Here is an 11,715-nt window from a genome sequence, read left to right as displayed (position 1 = left end):
TCCTAGAAATCCTAATTGGATTAGGACTTCGGATTCAAATAGAGTCCTAATTGGATTAGGACTAAAATTAAACAAATCCTAATTGGATTAGGATTCCTTAAGTCCTAATTAATTATTAATCTAATGAATCAACATGACTCCTAATTGGATTAGGATTGAAGAGTTCAATTGAGTCATGATCCATTCAAGTCCTAATTAGATTGGGACTAGCATAGATTGAACCCAAATTGGCTAATCCTAATTAGATTAGGATGAAACCATGAGAGAGGCACCTAATCCTCTTTGGAAGAGGATTAGGTTAACCAACTAAGAGGGGCATCAGCCCCTCTCCAATTGCTTGGGGCGACAAGAAGAGAGGAGCTAGGGCCGGCGCCCCCTTCTTTCTTTGGAAAGTTATCTAGGGCTCCAACTTTGGAGGAGCCCTTGATAGCTATAAGAAGCACCATGAGGCCGGCGCCCTAAGCATTGGAGCCCTCTTCCCTTGTGCCGTGGCCACCCTCTTCCTCCCTCTTAGTTGCAGCCGCAAGCAAGAAAGAAGGAACCTCCAAGTGTTGGCGGCCTCCTCCTCTTCCTTTTCTTCATCCAGCGCAAGCAACAGAAAGAAGGCTGTGCAGGGGTTCATCTACTTCCTCTTCTTCATCCTTCTTCTTCCTCCTCTCAAGCACTTTCAAGAGTTGAAAGAAAGAGAAGAGATCAGCCATCAAAGGAGTCTTTGCAAGGGAGCTAGCACCCCGGGAAGACAAGAAAGCTTTGATCGGTTCTCTACTTCGTGTGGATACCCGTAGAGGCCGGACGTTTGAACGGCTTCAAGCGAACCCTCTTCCTAAAACCACGAATTCAGATTCGCGGTGATCATCTACCCGCGCAAGGTGAAGATTTGATCTTCCTAGTAGTTTTAAAAGTTTTTAATTCTTACCTAATTACGAAAGGTCTCGAAACAACGTTCATGCGATGAACGTCGAACTCGCGCATGCCGATTCCGCTGCCATCTGAAAATTTTTGAAATATCAGCGGCATGGGCGGGTTCCCAACAGACACAGGGAGGTCCACTAAAATACTTACCCTAGTACACACTGATGTGTGCGGCCCATTCGATGTGCAGGCTAGGGGTTGTAATTTTTACTTTATTTACCGATGATTACTCATGGTATGGATATGTGTATGATACACAAATCTGAAACTTTTGAAAGATTCAAAGAGTTAATATATGAAGTAGAAAAATAAACAGAAAAACTCATTAAGGTTCTTCGATCAAATCGAGGAGGTGAATACCTTAGTAGAGAGTTCTATGATTATCTCAAGAAGAATGGTATAGTTTCATAATCGACTCCTCCTGGTACACCTCAGATCAACGGAGTGTCAGAGAGGAGGAATCAGACTCTATTGGATATGGTCCGGTCCATGATGAGCTTCACTGATTTACCCTTGTTTCTTTAGATAGATGCCCTATTTTTAGCTATTTACATATTGAATAGTGTTTCCTCTAAGTCTGTTCCTGCCACACCGTATGAGATATGGCATGGTAAGAAGCCGAGTCTTGGTCATCTCAAGATTTGGGGATGTCCAGCCCACGTCAAGCGACAACAGGCGGACAAGTTAGAGGATAGGATAATTAATGCTCGTTTTATTAGATATCCTAAAAGAGTTATTAGGATACGATTTTTACGTCCCAAAGAATCACAAAGTGTTTGTGAGTCGACATGCTATCTTCATGGAAATAGTTTATCCTTGATAGAGGCAGTGGGAGGAAAAATAAGCTCTAAGAGAAAGTCACTGAAAAGCAACGAGCCATTGTGCTTATAGAACCTATTCATATTAAGCCAGTACATGTAGTACCTCCTCCACCTCGTAAATCTAGTAGGATCTCCCGTCCGTCTGAAAGGTACTTAGGTATGCTTACAGAGGATGTAGAGGAAGTGTTCCTCATGGGAGATAGGGATCAAGGTAAGGATCTTAATACCTACACGAGGCGATGTTAGACATCAATTCCGAGAGATGGCTGGAAGCGATGAAGTCAGAGATGGACTCCTTCCATTCCAACCAAGTCTGGACCTTAGTAGATCCACCAGAAGGTATAGTACCTATTGGGTATAAATGGATCTACAAGAGGAAATTAAGTTCGGATGATTAGGTAGAGACCTATAAGGCAAGGCTAGTAGCGAAAGGTTATAGTCAGTGCGAAAGTACTGATTATAAGGATACTTTTCACCCTGTAGCCATGCTAAAGTCCATTCGAATATTGCTTGCTATTGCAGCATAATATGATTATGAGATATTGTAATAGTGATCCCAAGGTCTGTAAACTTCTAAGGTCCTTCTATGGACTAAAGCAAGCATCTCGGAGTTGGAACACTTGTTTCAACGATATAATCAAATCGTTTGATTTCATCAATAACGAAAAGGAACCATGTGTTTATAAGAAAGTTAGTGGGAGGGCTATTGCATTCTTCGTATTGTACATAGATGATATCCTTAAAAATTGGGAATGATATTTCCATACTAACTTAGGTCAAGGTTTGGTTGTGTAAGGAATTCTCCATGATAGACCTTAGAAAAGCATCTTATATCTTGAATTAAGGTCTATAGAGATAGATCTATAAGGATGCTTGTCCTGTCACAGAATATGTATATAGAGGGAGTGTTGAAGAGGTTCGGCATGGAAACCTCTAAAAGGGGATTATTATCCCTTAGGCATGGGATAAATCTCTCCAAGAAGATGTGCCCCAACACATCTGAAGAGATTCAGCGGATGAGCAAGATCCCTTATGCTTCGGCTATAGGGAGCCTCATGTATACCATGCAATGTACGTGACATGATATAGTACATGCTGTGAGTGTCACGAGCATATATCAGTCAAATCCAGGCAAGAAGCGCAGGATAGCTGTGAAGAACAGTCTTGAGTACTTAAGAAGAACTAAGGACATGTTCTTGGTCTTTGGGAGAAGATAAGAGTTGAAGGTAGAAGGATGCACACATATTGATGATAGAAAATCTACATTAGAATATGTGCAACGGTAGTTCAGTAAATTGGAAGAGTTCCAAACAATCGATCATTGTAGATTCTACCTTAGAAGCTGAATGTCAAACCGTCTCTAAGGGTGCAGTGGATACCTTTTGGTTTAAGAAGTTCATTGCAGAGTTAGGTGTAATGTCATTAGATGCCATAACACTCTACTGCAATAACAAAGGCACCATAGCACTAGCTAAGGAGCCAAAGGTCTCACCAGAAATCGAAGCACATAGAGCGGTAGTTTAACCTAATAAGTGACTACCTCGAAAAAAAATAAGTAGAGGATCAAAGAGTAGACTTCACAGGAAATGTGGTGGACCCATTCACTAAGCAGATAAGTCAGCAGAAAACTGAAACGCATCTTGAGAAGATGGGGCTTAGGTTTATGGCTGATTGGCTTTAGTGCAAGTTGGAGATTGTTAGAAGTATGCCCTAGAAGCCAATTTGGCTGACGCATTATTTTATTCTGGAACATAAATTTGTACTTGACCTAATTAAGTTGGGCATTCTTTTCATTCATGTTCTTATGTGTCCATGAATCGTCCAAGGAATTAATAAGATGATGACGCATATTCTCAAGAGTTGAGAATTTTAGGCATGTGTCATTGGTGATTAATTTCTGAATTGCTCCTGATCGATGGATCATCACGAGGACGGTGATTGATTCGCTGAGATTAGTACACATATTGCTTTCTTTGATGGACGAGTCTTAAGTCCACAGTGTAGGGACACTGGAGCAATTATGCAAGTGCTTGTTAGAGAACAAGGGTACTGAGCGTGACCAAGACAAGAAGTTACTTGAATGTCTATCCACTCGTCAGTGACTTGCTTGATATTGCAGTAGTATGACTGGTCCTTTGACCTGCGGTGCTTCGGCTACTCACAGTGAGGTTATTGTAGTTTGACTGCACGTATACATGGTCTCTAGCCATATGGGTCCATGCAGTGTAGATTGGCTGCAGTAGGTTCACTGTAGGAGCAGGGTATGCACCTATAAGGAATCTATCGACCTTGATAGATAAGGAGAGATCCTATGTGATTTATAAGACTGAGTTCGTAAGACCTCGGCCGGGGCAGATTGTACAGTGGAGAAAGAGTTTTCCACTCTCGAGCTTAAGTCGAATAAATCTTGACATATGACGGACGATGGGGTTGGACGAGTTGTCCATGACCTCCATCCTGTAGGGATCCACGATAGTAGGACTGTATCATACGATAACTGCACCTAGAGGTTCATCATTTCATTTTGCTGGGTGGCCACTACATGCTACCAGGTGTCACTGGCGGATGGTGAGACTCACAGGAAATATCTCGATGATCGATAAACCCTAATGAGTTGAGTTGGAACTGTTCCAACCCATTGAAAGAAGTTTTCAATGATATTGTGATAGAGATCGCAATATGTCTCACTACCAGTCAGAATAGAACCTATGAGATCACACACACTAGAAGTATTGACCGATCCGATGGTTGAAACGTGATTATGAATCACAAGTAATCAATTCGATTGATAATAAATTGAAGAAGGAACAATGGGAATTAATTAATTGGACTTAAATATGAATCCTACTTGGAGTAGGATTTCAGGAGTCCTAATTGGATTAGGACTAGGATTCCTACTTGGAGTAGGACTGGGATTCCTACTTGGAGTAGGATTCCTACAATCCTAATTAGATTAGGATTTTGAATTCAATATGGATTCCTACTTAGAATAGGATTTCTAAAAGTCCTAATTAGATTAGGACTTCGGATTCAAATAAGAGTCCTAATTGGATTAGGACTAAAATTAAATAAGTCCTAATCGAGTTAGGATCTCCTAAGTTCTAATTAATTACTAATCTAATGAATCAACAAGACTCCTAATTGGATTAGGATTGAAGAGTTCAATTGAGTTATAATTGATTTGAGTTCTAATTGGATTAGGACTTACCTAGATTAAACCCAAATGGTTCATGATTTGGTTAAAGCCTAATATGATTATGACTAAACCAAATAGGGCCCTCCCAATCCTCCTTAGAGGAGGACTAGGGCAACATATGAAGAGGGGCTCATGCCCCTCCTCCTCTTCCTTGCTTGGTGCGGCAACACAAGAGGGGCCGGCGCCCCTCTTGGAAATTGATCAAGGGCTCCTAACTTGTAGGAGCCCTACATGCTTTAAAAGGAGAAGGCTTGGCGGCACCTAGGGCATTGGAAGTCCTCTTCTCCCTTGTGCCGTGGCCCCCTTCTTCTCCTTGGTATTCAGCCGCAAGCAAAGGAAGCAAAAGAAGAAGCCTTGGCGGCCTCCTCCCTCCTCCTTTGCTTCATCCAACGCAAGGGAAAGAAAAGGGTTTCAAAGGTGCTTTGATTCTTCTTCAATCTTCATCCTTCTTCTTCCTCCTCCCAAGCACAATCAAGAGTTGATCAAGATCAGCCATCAAAGTCGTCTCTGCAAGGGAGCTAGCACCCCGGGAAGATAAGGAAGCTTTGATCGGATCTCTACTTCGTGTGGATACCTGTAGAGGCCGGACGCTTGTGCGGCTTCAAGCGAGCCTTCTTCCAAAACCACGATCATCAGTTTGCGGTGATCATCTACCCGCACAAGGTGAAGATCTAATCTTCATAATGTAGTTAAAAGTTTTTAGTTCTAATCTATCTACGAACGATTTTTAAAAAATGTTCATAGGATGAACGTATGATCCCGCTGCATCTGAAATTTTATTTTATTTTTCTGCGGCATGGGCGGGTTCCCAACATACCCATAGAGGCCGGACACATGTGCGGCTTCAAGCGAGCCTTTCAACATTACCACGATCATCAGATTGCGGCGAACATCTACCTGCACAAGATGAAAATCAGATCTTTTTCTTCTAAAGTATTTAATCTTAATCTAACTACGAACGATTTTAAAATACGTTCATGCGATGAACGGACCGTGCATGCCTCTTCTGCTGCGGTTTTAATTTTCTGCGGTATGCATGGTTTCCCAACACTTGGTACCTCGATGGCAAGTGCAAACATATTTGTAGGAATCAGGCCAATTGGGCCTAACTTGCACCAAAGACGGCAGGCCTAGTCGGGCTTTAGTTCAAAATTCAAAAAAAAAAGGAAATCAGAATAGGGGACTGCGATCTCCTGCCCGAGCGGCACGAACGACCCCCATTCAGGCGCATTCCGGGGAGCTGCAGCCGATGCAAAACCCCTAGGGTTGGTACTAACGGCTGGTGGCAGTTTGGGGCAGTCGTAACTAGCGAACGGCCGACCGGTGCCACCGTTCGTCCGGGCTAATCCTCTCTTTTTAGAGGTTATAAAAACCCCGATTCCACTCCACCCGATACTCCGCCCACTGTTCCTCTCCTTCCTCCTCATCCTTCGGTGGCTGGCGTGCTGCCTCGATCGATTGTCGCCCCCCAAAACCCCCTAATTGCCGGCCTCCCTTGTTACAAGTGCTTTTTTTTCTCTCTTCTCGCCGGGATCCACCAGAAAACACCTCCACCGACTGTGAGTCGCCATCCGCGTCCCTCGCTGGTGAGTCCCCATCTTCCGTCGAACCTCCCTCAAGCTTTAGGGAAGGTCACCAAGGCAGCTAGCTCTGACCCTCTTCCTTACTTCCTCCTTTTTGGCTGAGCACGACTGTCACTACTTGCTCATCGCTGCAGCCACTACCTTCAGCTACACCCGTCGGATCTCGACCATGGAAGCCATCATGAACCACCCTCTCATCTTTCTCCTGATTACTAAGAAAAGAAGAAAGAAGAAGAAAGAAAGGAAAGAGAAGGAAGAAGAGGAGAGAGAGAAAAACTCATCCCTCTCTTCCCCTCTCTCTCTCTCTCTCTATGTGTGTCTCATTTTTTCTCTCTTTCTCTCCAGTCTCCCTATTTCTCTCTCTAAAAGATTGGAATCAGTAAAAGAGGTCCCATCCTTGTTTCAACCTTTCTCTCTCTACTAGATTTGTAGATCCTAGACCAATTTATCCAATCGGACTTGAAGCCTGCTCAAGTCCATTTTGTGTTGCTTAGAGCTTTTTAATATATACTTAGATTTTTAAATAGTGAATAACAAGTAATTTATTCTTCTTAAATAGTTTTGACAGGTGCAATGGATTTGCCCAACTGAACTTAGTAATTTTTAGGCGAACAGAGGTAAGTGACCTTGGCATTTAATTTCAAATTATTGATCAATTTTTAGTATGAATATTATGAATTATATTCGACACGATTGACCCTGCATTTTCTTTAAAAAAAATTAGGATCAAGCATAAGATTGAAAATGATCCATGTTCTTGGCCAAATAGAATTCTTATTGAATACTTCATTATAAATGATTTACATATGAATTATGATTATGAAAAATTGTATGTTACTATGAAAATGATATATATGGCATGATTATGCATTTTAGCTTTTGTGATGCCATTTAGCATTTCCAACCTATTTATAAAGGTATGATTTATGAAAAATATGAAATATTTTATGAGCTCTCTGATAGCTATAACCTTCTCTAGAAATGAAGGCCAATCGATACCCTGGAGCTAGCATCCAACAAAAACGGCCCTCTGCCGATGGATTAAAGTTGATAACGAATATGAACTATGATATCTTATCGATTACGAAGACGACCCTATCATGGGTGATACTGATAGTAGCACGAAAATCTGTGAGCACTATTTTGATTAAAAGTATGGATAAATAGCAAATATTTGACGATTATGGATATTTTAAATTGCACCTTCAGCTTTACGAACTTGCATGATTTGTGCCTATATGATTGGTTTGTTACGATAATTTGTTATTATGTTTATGAAATATTTTATTTTACAGTATAATTTTACTTTTCAAATGACATATTGAATCATGTAAAAATTTATGCTTGATCCGGTAAGGTGGTGCATCGTTACTTACTGAGTCGCAAAACTCATTTGTCTCTTTATATTTTTTTTAGATAATTAAGGTTGCTAGGAAGAAGAAAGAATAAAATGAATGAAGGATGAAAGAATAAAGCTCGAAGCATAGTTGCAAGCTATCAGTAAATGTAGTTATGACTATAAAGTTTGGGTTATGTAGAGTCAAACGTTCAAATATTCGGTTTAGATACTCTGTACCCACTTCTCTTTGTTTAGCAAATGAAATTGAACTAAATTTATTATTCTATAAATTTTTATGAAGAACTTTTTATTGTGGGCTTCGTGTTATTGTGGGCAATAACCTACAATAGCTTGGCCTTGTCATGCTTCGGATCTAGGGCATGATATTTTATTTCAATATTATTCAAATAAATTATGTGAGGACTTATGCTACCATATATTTAGTTCCACATCGGTTATTCATTGGGTAGATCTTGGTTATTTGTACAGGATCAAGAAACTCAAATAATACCTTCTGGCTAGCCATTTTGGGTGAGATCATGAATCGTTATAAATAGTATTAAAGCGGGCTCGATCTATAACCTATATGGACTAGAGGACACTGCAGCATGGATCCATTGGAGCTGACTATGAGCCGATTGTGGTTTTTGTGATTAGATTTGAATGGATTTGAACTTTTAGCCCGACGAGGACGTCAAGGCTTAAACAGGGTGACTCTGTGAGGACTCATGCAGGCGTGTGTTTAGTCTTATATCAGTTATTTGCTGGGTAGATCTTGGGTACTTATATCGGATCAAGAAACCAAAATAATACCTTACGCATAGTCATTTTGGATGAGGTCTTGGATTGTTACACTATTTCTATTAAATGTCTTAAAAATCATAAAAATCTTTGCTACCATGGCTCTAAAAAGCAATTGCTATTTTAAGTAATTTAACTATTAAAAAAAGATCAAAATATTTTACACATAATTTCCCAAAAAAAAGGATTTCACCGTACATGTTCAGTCTATTTCGTTTTTCTAGTCTGGTTCTATCTCTATTAAATGTCTCACAAGTCAATTCGCAGCACAGTTTCCTCTCTGATAGGTATACGACATTTGAAGAGTAAAACTGGCAGAAGAGAAGCTCCGAATATCTAATGGGCAAGGGTCGTAACAAAATTAGTTGTGTAAGGCATGAAAGCTTTAGCCATGTTAGTCCTTGAGCCCTCAAAATTCCTTATCTTCTTATTATTTGTTAAATTGAATGGACTCAACTGCAATTGGCTTCGTAACAAAAAGTCCTTGCAGATGAAATACTAGAATGAATCGGGGATACGAAATAAATGAATCTAAATGAAAGGCTTACCAAAAACATAATTTCTCACAACAAAATTTAACCTTTTCCGCCGATTTTTTTTGGTCGTCTTGGACTTCGTTCCAACATGAAATGGTCAGATGACGTCTAAATCATATGCCCTACGCCAATTCATGTCAGGACAAGATCAGAATCACCATCACTTGACCTAATTGTAGCACCCACCCTACGTTTTTTTTTTGTTGTTGGTTGTTGATAGGCACCAATAGGCTTTGTAGCATTTTTGTTACGGTAAGCAAGTCAGTACAAAATTCAATTCAAATTTAAACTCGATTTAAGTTTTGCATATATGGAAACCATAAAGACATCTATTTAAGATGTGCACCCAAAATCAAGTTCAAATTTAAATTCATGCCTCCTATTATAATTGTGATTTCACATGTGATGATCTCCTATTAGCAAGGCTCCTATTGCCAGCGATAATTGCATGACCAACTAACCTATAACTTTACAACATGATTTCATCCTACCAGCCCAACTTGACCTCCTAACTTATTTTGACCCAGCCCTACTTTTATCAGCTTGGATCATTGTAAGTGGTATCCTAACACAAACTAGCCTAGCTCAACCTTTAAATTTATTCTAACTCAACTGACCTATCTAAACTTGCATCATTGTAACTCGTTATCAATGCAACCCATCCCAATTCAACCATTGAAAATCTTATCAAAACAAAAGAAAACAGAGAATTGACCAAAGAGGTCAAATCTTCATCTATTTGTGGACACTTTGTGACGCCCAGCTAGACTGGGCCGGCCCATTGGCCTAGCCCGACACCAAGAGAAGGCCCGAAGGCCCTCTTCCCATTCAAAACAGGGCAGTCCCTGTTCAAGCACGTGGAGGAGGAGGAAGAGTCCTCCTCCACCGTGGACACTATCGGAGGCCGGATAAGCCTAGCCTCCACTCCGATCGAGTCTATCCACCGCAATTCTCGCGGCGGAGCAAGGACCTCGAGCTTATCCTCTCACCCTCGAGCTTATCTCCTTCAGAAAACCTTCCGATAAATCTCCCATCTCTTAGCGATTGACTCACCCCTAAGCTCCACCGATCACCTCTCCTCCTCCTCCTTCCTTCTCTTCGATGACCGTGGTGCCACCTCGGGCAAGCGCAGCCGCCGAAGTCTCTTCTTCTTTTCTCTAAACCACCGACGACCCTGTTTTCTCCTTCTCCCTGATTTGAGATCCACAACACTAGCCGCCGGACCAAGCCATCGTTGGCTGAGATCCGCTACCTCTGTTGATCGCTGGTAAGTCTCTTTCCCCCTATTCCTCTGTTCCAACCCAGAACCGAGCGGTTTTGTTCCCCTGTTTTGAACAAACAAAGAATGATCTCGATATTCCTTTCTCGCCAGCCGCCACCGGCCGCCCACGGCTGGCCGTCGACCTCCGAGGCTCGGCTGCCACCGGACTTTCTTCATCGGCTTCTTCTCCCTCCTCTTCCCTCTCTTCCTCCTCTCCATTATTCTTCTTCTTATTATTTCTTCTATTTTCTTCCCATTTGTCCCCTATTTGTAAGTAATAAAAAAAGGAAAAAACAAGAAGGAAAATATTTTCTCTCTCTACTTGACTGTGGACCAGATACATTGATGATCCTGGATGGCCCATACCATCGATGGACAAAACCCAGACCCCTGGCTGGACCTAAGTGCTGAGTTACGCCCCATTCGATGCGACGTTTGCAGCGGAATTCGAACGGGACGTCGTTCATCGCATGAACGCACCTCGGATCGTAGAAGAGGAAGGAGGAACCTTACACGTGGATCTTCCTTGCCTTGCTACCGTGGAAGAAGAGGAGAATGAAGACCCCTTGCTGCCGTGGAGAAGGAGGAAGAAAGAAGAGGAGGCGTGGAGAGGAAGAGGAGAGAATTAATTCATAACTTCTCTCTTGCTACTCTTTTATAGATTGGATTTAGGGCTCCTCCTAATCTTATTAGGAGTATGGGACTATAACCCACCCTTGGATTAATGCCAAGTGTCCAATCCTTGTGCTCATAGATGCATGACATATGTCTATTTAATCAATTGATTAATTTTCTAATCATATTAGGATTCCTAATCTCATTAGGAGAATTAATTGATTTGGGAGCATGCATCCTACGACGCCATGTGGACTTTAAAGTCTGCATAGTGTGAACATGACTTAAGTCATATTCATCCTACGACGACATGTGGTCTTTAAAATCCGCACAAACCTTAGTTTAATCAAATTGACCCAATCATGAACCCAAATCAATTTAGGTCGAACCCAATTTGATTTGGCTCATTAAATCAGCCCAATTGCAATCCAATTGCAATCAATTCTACTTAATTCTTCTTCCATTAACTCACGAACACTTAGTGGGTTAATTCAATCACCAATCATATTGATAATTAATTTCTATTATGATTTTAAATCATAATTATGATAGTCTGACTAATTAAATCCTCTATGTGTGTGACCCCGTAGGTTCTATTCTGACTGGTAGTGAGAAATATTGAGATCTCCATCTCAATATCACTGAAACTTC

The sequence above is a fragment of the Phoenix dactylifera genome, chromosome 14, assembly GCF_051530095.1.
Source record: "Phoenix dactylifera cultivar Ajwa chromosome 14, Ajwa_hap1_PhDact_Kaust_v1.1, whole genome shotgun sequence".
NCBI lineage: Eukaryota > Viridiplantae > Streptophyta > Magnoliopsida > Arecales > Arecaceae > Phoenix > Phoenix dactylifera.
The sequence above is the reverse complement of the archived record's forward strand: the minus strand, read 5'-3'. Positions refer to the sequence as shown.